This window comes from Felis catus, chromosome B1, assembly GCF_018350175.1.
Source record: "Felis catus isolate Fca126 chromosome B1, F.catus_Fca126_mat1.0, whole genome shotgun sequence".
NCBI lineage: Eukaryota > Metazoa > Chordata > Mammalia > Carnivora > Felidae > Felis > Felis catus.
This window is the reverse complement of record NC_058371.1, coordinates 64,938,870-64,946,410: the sequence shown is the minus strand read 5'-3', so window position 1 is coordinate 64,946,410 and position 7,541 is coordinate 64,938,870. Positions and strand designations below refer to the sequence as shown.

At 40.1% G+C, this 7,541-nt stretch overlaps 1 long non-coding RNA gene across 1 annotated transcript; it reads right to left on the bottom strand.

Annotated features, from left to right (window-relative positions):
• Positions 1-479: 479 nt before the first annotated feature.
• LOC123385215 lies at positions 480-6,554 on the bottom strand. The gene is made up of 3 exons (XR_006597411.1): positions 6,465-6,554; positions 5,878-5,988; positions 480-1,410 (listed from the first exon to the last, which is right to left on the bottom strand). It is a non-coding gene; the product is annotated as an uncharacterized LOC123385215 (long non-coding RNA).
• Positions 6,555-7,541: the final 987 nt, after the last annotated feature.

Here is a 7,541-nt window from a genome sequence, read left to right as displayed (position 1 = left end):
GGTGATAACGCCATATTCCATTTGCAAACCACACTTTCTGCCCTTCCCGTTAGAAGCAAAAAACCGAGAATGAGACCATGGCTGCCATCCTCCAAATGAAATTTTAAACAGTTTCTTGAGACAATGAATTTATTTGGCACTAGTTTCTGTCACAATTCTCTCACCCTCTATTCTTTCATCATAGTAGAAATGGTAACACAGATGAAGAGATGGAAAATGCCCTTTTATTCTTCCATTGTTAAAAAAAAATTCACATACTTCTATTGTGAGTCAGACCTGATGTGGGGAACAAAGGCAGAAAAAATGTAGATAAAATTAAATTTCCTTATAACCTGCAACCCATTGATAAATACTTGAGACAAGCAGAGGAGGCCATTCCTCCAGGAACTCCCTACTGTCTTAATGCTGATGCTTTGCTAGAGGGAAAAACAACCTTAGCTTGACAATAGCTAAGCCTCCAGAATCCTGTGTCCTCTTTAGCATATGAAAATCCCATTGGAAACTTCCTCTTGACTTTACCTCCCCCAACTCCCAAGTATATAATCAGTCACTCTTCACAATCCTGAGGCAGCTCTTTGTGCCCCTAGGTCCTGTCCCCCACTTTAATAAAACCACGTTTTTGCCCCTAAGACATCTCACAAATTTTTTATTGACCATTGGCTCCAAACCCCAACATTTCCACATCAGGACACTGCATGGAAGATACAAAAATGAATAAAACAAGGCTCAAAAACCAGAAAATATGTAGGGCCCAATAAGTTCAATAATGACAGGAATGCAAGTGAGGTACAGTGGTCCTGAGCACAGAAGAAAGAGAGGTCAAGACTAGCAAAGGAAAGAAAGCCTTCCTGGAGAAGGTGGCCCTGTGATGGAGTCTTGAAGAATGACTCAGGATTCACTGGATATGAGGTCAAAGAAGCTATTCCAGACAAGGTTTATGAAAATGGTGGTAGTGGGAATTGGCCAGAAGAAGTACACAAGGGAGATATTTCAGTATATGAGATCAATAAGACTAGGGTTGAAATGGAGAATAGGTGAGTTGAGGAAAAAGAAAATAGTTACAAGTGAGAAAAGGGAATGATGGACCTGAGGAAAGGTGGAGGGCGAAGGTCAGCAGACTGCTATGGGACAAATCCAGCCCAAGGCTTGGGACTGACAGTTCCAACCCTTTATTCATAGTTGGTTCCCTGCTAACCAGCTCCATCCTTAAGGAATTTCCAAAAGTCACCTCATTAACACAAACCCAATTTGGGCAGAAAGGGGCTTGTTATGAAAAACAAGATATCCATCTCACCTTTATGGCTCTGAAGTGATTTCAGGAACTGAGGACAAGAGACCAAATATTATGACAAAAGATGCTCCCATTGCTCTTATCACCCAGGGAATTCCAAGGGTTCAGGAGCTCTGCGCCTGGGGTTGAAGACCAAATATTTATTTCTTATTATAAATCATGATATCACATTCCCCATAGGCTGCTTACAGGATTTCCCACTCTTCCTCTGCTTCTCGTCTTTCTTTTCCTCCTAGACCTCTCTTTCTCTGCTATTCCACTTGCCCCCTTCCAGCTCTTCACCATTCCCTGCAAAATTTAGTTAAGTAATAAGACTTCTGCTTACTTAGCAGATATGGCTACCTAAAATGCATGTGGCTAAACATTAGTTCAATTCTTTCCTTTTAGGAAAGGGAATGGTGTCGATATTAACTTAAAGCCTCTGGAAGCGATCTATTGGCAGCCATGATTGAGATGTACTGTTTTAAAGGAATAATATGTTTAAAAGGGAAGGACATTCTGAAAGAAATCAACAAAATCAGCAAGGAAGAAGCAAAATGGAGGCATGAGTCCAGCTAGAATTCTAACACAGAAGAAAATGTGAGAGATGGTTGTGGTGGAAGTGAGAAAAGGGAATGCTGATGGATTTTAGAGTTATTTGTGTATACACACACACACATACACACACACATATATATATACATACATATACATACATATACGTGTATATATATATATATATTATACACACATTTTTTTAGAAAGAGAGAGTGGGAGAAAGGGGCAGAAAGAGAGGGAGAGAGAGAGAGAGAGAGAATGATGCAGGGCTTGATCCCATGACCCTGGGATCATTACCTAAGTTGAAATTAAGAGTCTAACACTCAACCGACTGGGCCACCCAGGAGCCCCAAGAGTTATTTAAGACACTCAGGAGAGTTTGCTAATTGGTGATGAGAAGAGCTAGTAAAAACAAGATAAAAGGGGCCAGCCAGATGCCTGAGGCTGAATACTCCCCTTGCATACTTTTGGCTTCTGTAATTTTGTTTGCCTCCTGTGTTCACCAACTGCCAAGATAGCACCACTGATAAGTTCCCCCTCCCCTTTTTCTTGTCTCTCATCCCCCTACCATCCCAGCCATAAAAGGAGGCCGATGCCAAAGTTTGAGGCTCAGCCTTTGGAGGTGACTCTGTTGGGTCGGCACCGGTGCGCAATAAACAGTGTTTTCTGATTCCCCCAAGTGCCTGTGGCTTGACTCTTCCTGGGTGAGGAGTATGTGCTGTAACAGTGGAATGTGCTGCATAAAGATAAAGTATGCAGGGATGATGCCAACTTTTGTGGCTTAGGCAACTAGATCTATGGTTGTGAGGAAAAAAATTAGTATCCCATTTACTGTTGATAAAGGAGATTTTCATTCAATCAATCATTCATTTATTCATTCATTCATCTTAAGAGAGAGAGAGCTAGTGTGGTGCAAGAATAGGGGAGGCGCAGAGAGATAAGGAGAGTGAGAATCTCAAGCTGGCTTCATGCCCAGCGAGGAGCATGTGGTAGGACTCCATCTCATGACTACGCGATCATGACCTGAGCTGAAATCAAGAGTCAGACGCTAAACCAACTGAGCCACCCAGGGTCCCCTTTAAAGGAGATTTGCAACATTTAATGTTTATGGTCCCTGCTCATGGGCTCCCAGGGAAGCTATACTTTAGCATTTACGAGGGTCAAAATGTCTCCACAAAACCTGAAAACATGGGCTCTATTTCTGCCCTGAGCACATATTGTATGTCTGCTTTGTTACAAATAAATAAATAAGAAACCAAAACAGAGCATTCCAAACATAAAGCAAAAAACAAAAAAACAAAACAAAACAAACAAACCCTCCCTGGTTCCAATAAGATTAAAGTCATACAGCCTCGCACATTCTAAAAACATAAGATAAAGTCTGTAACTTTGTGGAATGTCCTTCTTCATGATGATTTACAACTCTTTGTGTAAAAAACATATATAACCCTGCACAAAATGTTCCTTCCCTGCAGTAGTATCTTCCTTATGAAGATTGTGTTTCGCGGGCAGATGTCCTAACTTGGGTTGAAATAAAACTCTCTTCTTTTCTCTTTAACATTCTTTTATAATTTTTTAAAATGTTTACTTACTTTTGAGAGAGGGAGAGACAGAGCATGAGGAGGGGAGAGGAAGAGAGAGGAGATACAGAATCTGAACAAGCTCCAGGCTCTGAGTTATCAACACAGAGCCCAATGCAGGGCTTGAACTCACAAACTCTGAGATCATGACCTGAGCCAAAGTCAGAAGGTTACCTGACTAAGCCACCCAGGTGCCCCCTCTTTGACACTCTTTTAAAAGGTTTGTTCATTTTGCATCAGAGCTATTGCCGAGTAGCAGGCCATGGTGTTCTATTGAACAAAAAGGATTGCACAACATCAGACAAGTTCATTCTGTGATCATAATGGTGCAAGACAAAAAGAAGACCCTCTGTAATCATGACTGAGCACAAATAAAATAAGAACAGCATGCTGATAAAGTTAATTCATATAACAGGACCCACGAAATAGAGCCATCCCAGTGGCCCAGTCCATGTCACAAATGTAAAGCGAAGTCAGCCTGCACTTATGAAAAACACCCGGTAAAGAATGCTGACATAACTAATCATATCCCCCAACTCAGCTTTTGCTAGCCTACCTTACCCTAGAAAATTGAGCTGGCATGGGGCGCCTGGGTGGCTCAGTCAGTTAAGCGGCCGACTTCGGCTCAGGTCATGATCTCATAGTCCATGAGTTCAAGCCACACATCAGGCTCTGTGCTAACAGCTTGGAGACTGGAGCCTGTTTCGGATTCTGTGTCTCCTTCTCTTTGACCCTCCCCCATTCATGCTCTGTCTCTGTCCCAAAAATAAATAAACTTTAAGAAAAATTAAAAAATAAAACAGAGCTGGCTAGCCTTATGAGGAAATCTGTGACCTAGCCAATTACACCCTATGTCTGTGTTGCCTCTTCTAATGCTCTATAAAACTCATTCTTGTACAAAATCCATCAGGAAGTATACTCCCTTGCTTGTGAGGTACTGTACTCTCCCCATCCATGGATTATTTTCCTGTGAATAAAGGATATTGAACTCAGTACTAAATTGTTTTACTTTTGTCACTTGACAATGCAAACCACAAAAATGACCAAACATTACTCTCTTTCAGCAAACGTGAGCAACAGCTGCTTCTCTACCACAGAATTTACCCCGCTCCTCTGCTTCATTCATCCATTCCTCCCACTTGATAGATAAAAAGGGTTAAGGTATCCAACTACAGAATTTCCCCTAATAGGTACACCCAATCCATAGCCAGTCCTGTCTCCCAGAAACCTTCTCCAAGATCACTTACTAACACAAACCCATCCTCTATATCAATCCCCTTCAAACACTCTCTTCCTGAGATGCCCCACGTTCCCTGAATGAGCAATCTTCCTCGCTGTGGTAAATAAGCACAACTTTGTTTGACTACACTGTGTCCTGGTGGCTTTTGACTGGTGACATTTACTGAGAAGAGAAATATTGAAGGAGGATAGGACTGTTTGAAGGTAAGAGGATAGTCTTGTTTCATGCATGTTGAATGTGAGCTACAGATTTGGGGAGGTAATTAGATTTATTGATCTGGGACTCAGAAAAGGAGTTCGTGCTGAGAAATAGATTTGAGAGTCATCAGCATAGAGACAGTACGGGAAACCAGAGGGAGTGGGGCAGATAAGTTCATCTGGAGAAAATCTGCACAGTGAGAGAATAGGTCCAGTACAAATCTTTAGGAGAGGGTGGAAGAGAAGGCAATATCAGAGAAGAATCAAGAGTGACCAGAGACTAAGGAGAAAAATACATCTTGTAGAAGTGATGCCACTGAAGACAAGTAAAGAAACTCCTGCAAGAGAAAGTAGTTAACCAAATCTGTATAATGTTATATCTTATGCTTTTATTATTATTTGCATCAGACCTTGCTTACCTCTTAAAACAATTTTATCATAAAAGTGATGCATGCACATAATTTCTAAAAAAGTACACACAAATGCACTTTATCCATTCCTCAAGTATAAGTGCTCTTAGCAGTATGTGTGTTTGGGAAAGGTCTTTTGTGAATAAGCAAGCATTCATATACTTTGGTTTTTGCACAAATAGGATTATATTATAAATAGTGTTTTGTACCTTGTTTTCTTTAAAAATTCAATCTGCATCATAAATACGACCACATAAATATCATTCTTTTCAGTGTATGTTTGATGTCCTATTGTACAATGTACCATAAATTATTGCGCCCTTTTAAACCAGTTCTTTGGTTATTATGGACATCTAGGTTGTTTCCAGTTTTAGAAACAAGACTGCAAGGAAGACTCTCATACCTATTTAACTGCTTGTGCAAGTACATTTGAAGGCTACATTTCAGACTAGAATTTCTGGGATGATGGGTTTGGTATCCAATTTTTATAGTTAATTATTCACTTAAAGAATTATATGAAGTAACATACTCACAACAGTATGTGCGTTCTTATTTCCCCAAACCTCAGCAAATACCAGATATATTTTTCTTTGCCTCCAGATGAATTTCTTGTTTTGCTCACCTCAATGAGCATGGCCCAGTATGTGTGGACACAGCATCGCTCTGACCTCTCTATATGCAATTTTGGTTCCCAAATGCTCGGTACATTCGTTGACCTTCCAGCCTGCTGAGACTGTGCCCAAAAATTAGGAATCAAGAGCATATTTCTGTTAGTATTTGGTGGTATTATATCCCAAAATAGAAAAATGCCCCAAACCTGTCAATCATTCCTCCCCCTCCCTTCTTTTCCCAAGTTGCTCTATAAAGGAAAATGTAGCTCAATGGAAAATAAAGAACCACTTTAGTAACCATGGAGTCACTGACCAAGGACCACAAAGGCAGGTTTCTGGCAGAGGTTTTGTGTCTTTGGCCAAGCATGACCTTTTCCCACACTGCCCCAGTATCTTAGGAAGACCCCGCTATCACACAAGCTATTAAGTGAAAAGAGAAAACAAAAACATAAAAAAAGAAAAAGAAACAGAAAAAAAACCTGGGAATGGAGCAGCTGAAATTGTCAGTGAATTCTCTAACCCAGTCACATAAAATTTAGAAAAGAGAGAGGTGAATATTGCTGGACTACCATGTATTTTTAACTTCAAGCCATCTCACCTCTGGTGAAAGAAATGGCATGTCTCCACTGCAGGTGGGAATGCAAGCTGGTGCAGCCACTCTGGAAAACAGTATGGAGGTTCCTCAAAAAGTTAAAAATAGAACTACCCTATGACCCAGAGATTACACTCCTAGGTATTTATCCAAGGGATACAGGTGTGCTTTTTTGAAGGGGCACATGCACCCTCATGTTTATAGCAGTACTATCAACAATAGCCAAAGTATGGAAAGAGCTCAAATGTCCATTGACAGATAAATGCATAAAGAAAATGTGGTATATACATATACAATGGAATATTAATCAGTGATCAAAAAGAATGAAATCTTGCCATTTGCAGCAACATGAAAGGAACTAGAGTGTATTATGCTAAGTGAAATAAGTCAGAGAAAGACAAATATCATATGACTTCACCCGTATGTGGAATTTAAGAAACAAAACAGATGAACATTGGGGAAGAGAAGCAAAAGTAAGATAAAAACAGAGAGGGAAACAAACCATAAGAGACTCTTAAATACAGAGAACAAACTGAGGGTTGCAGGCCGGTGTTGAGTGGGGGGATGGGCTATATGAGCGATGGACATTAAGGAGGACACTTGTTGGGATGAGCACTGGGTGTTATATGTAAGTGATGAATCATTAAATTCTATTCCTGAAATCATTACTATACTATACTTTAACTAACTTGGATTTAAATAAAATAAAATATTTTTAAATTTAAAAATTAAAAAAAAAAAAGAAGTGACACGTCTGGGATTTACAAATCCAAGCAGCAGCGCCACTGCCTTGGATGAGCATAGAAGGCAAGTGAGGAGAACAGAGAAGAACTCACACCGTGACCTAAAAGAACAGCCACACTACATCAGACTAGACTACATTTCCTGCAAACTGTCTTTTCCTGGGCATATTAAAGTGCATACCATAATAAATGCATACCTCTGTGAGCTTCAGCATCCTAAGGCATTATTGCCACTTAACTGCAGTTTGTCGTTCTTTTTACAGAAGCAGAAGGAAAACATATTATAAAATATTTGGATGAACTTCTGAATTTAAAGAATAAGAATAAGACCATTCATTGT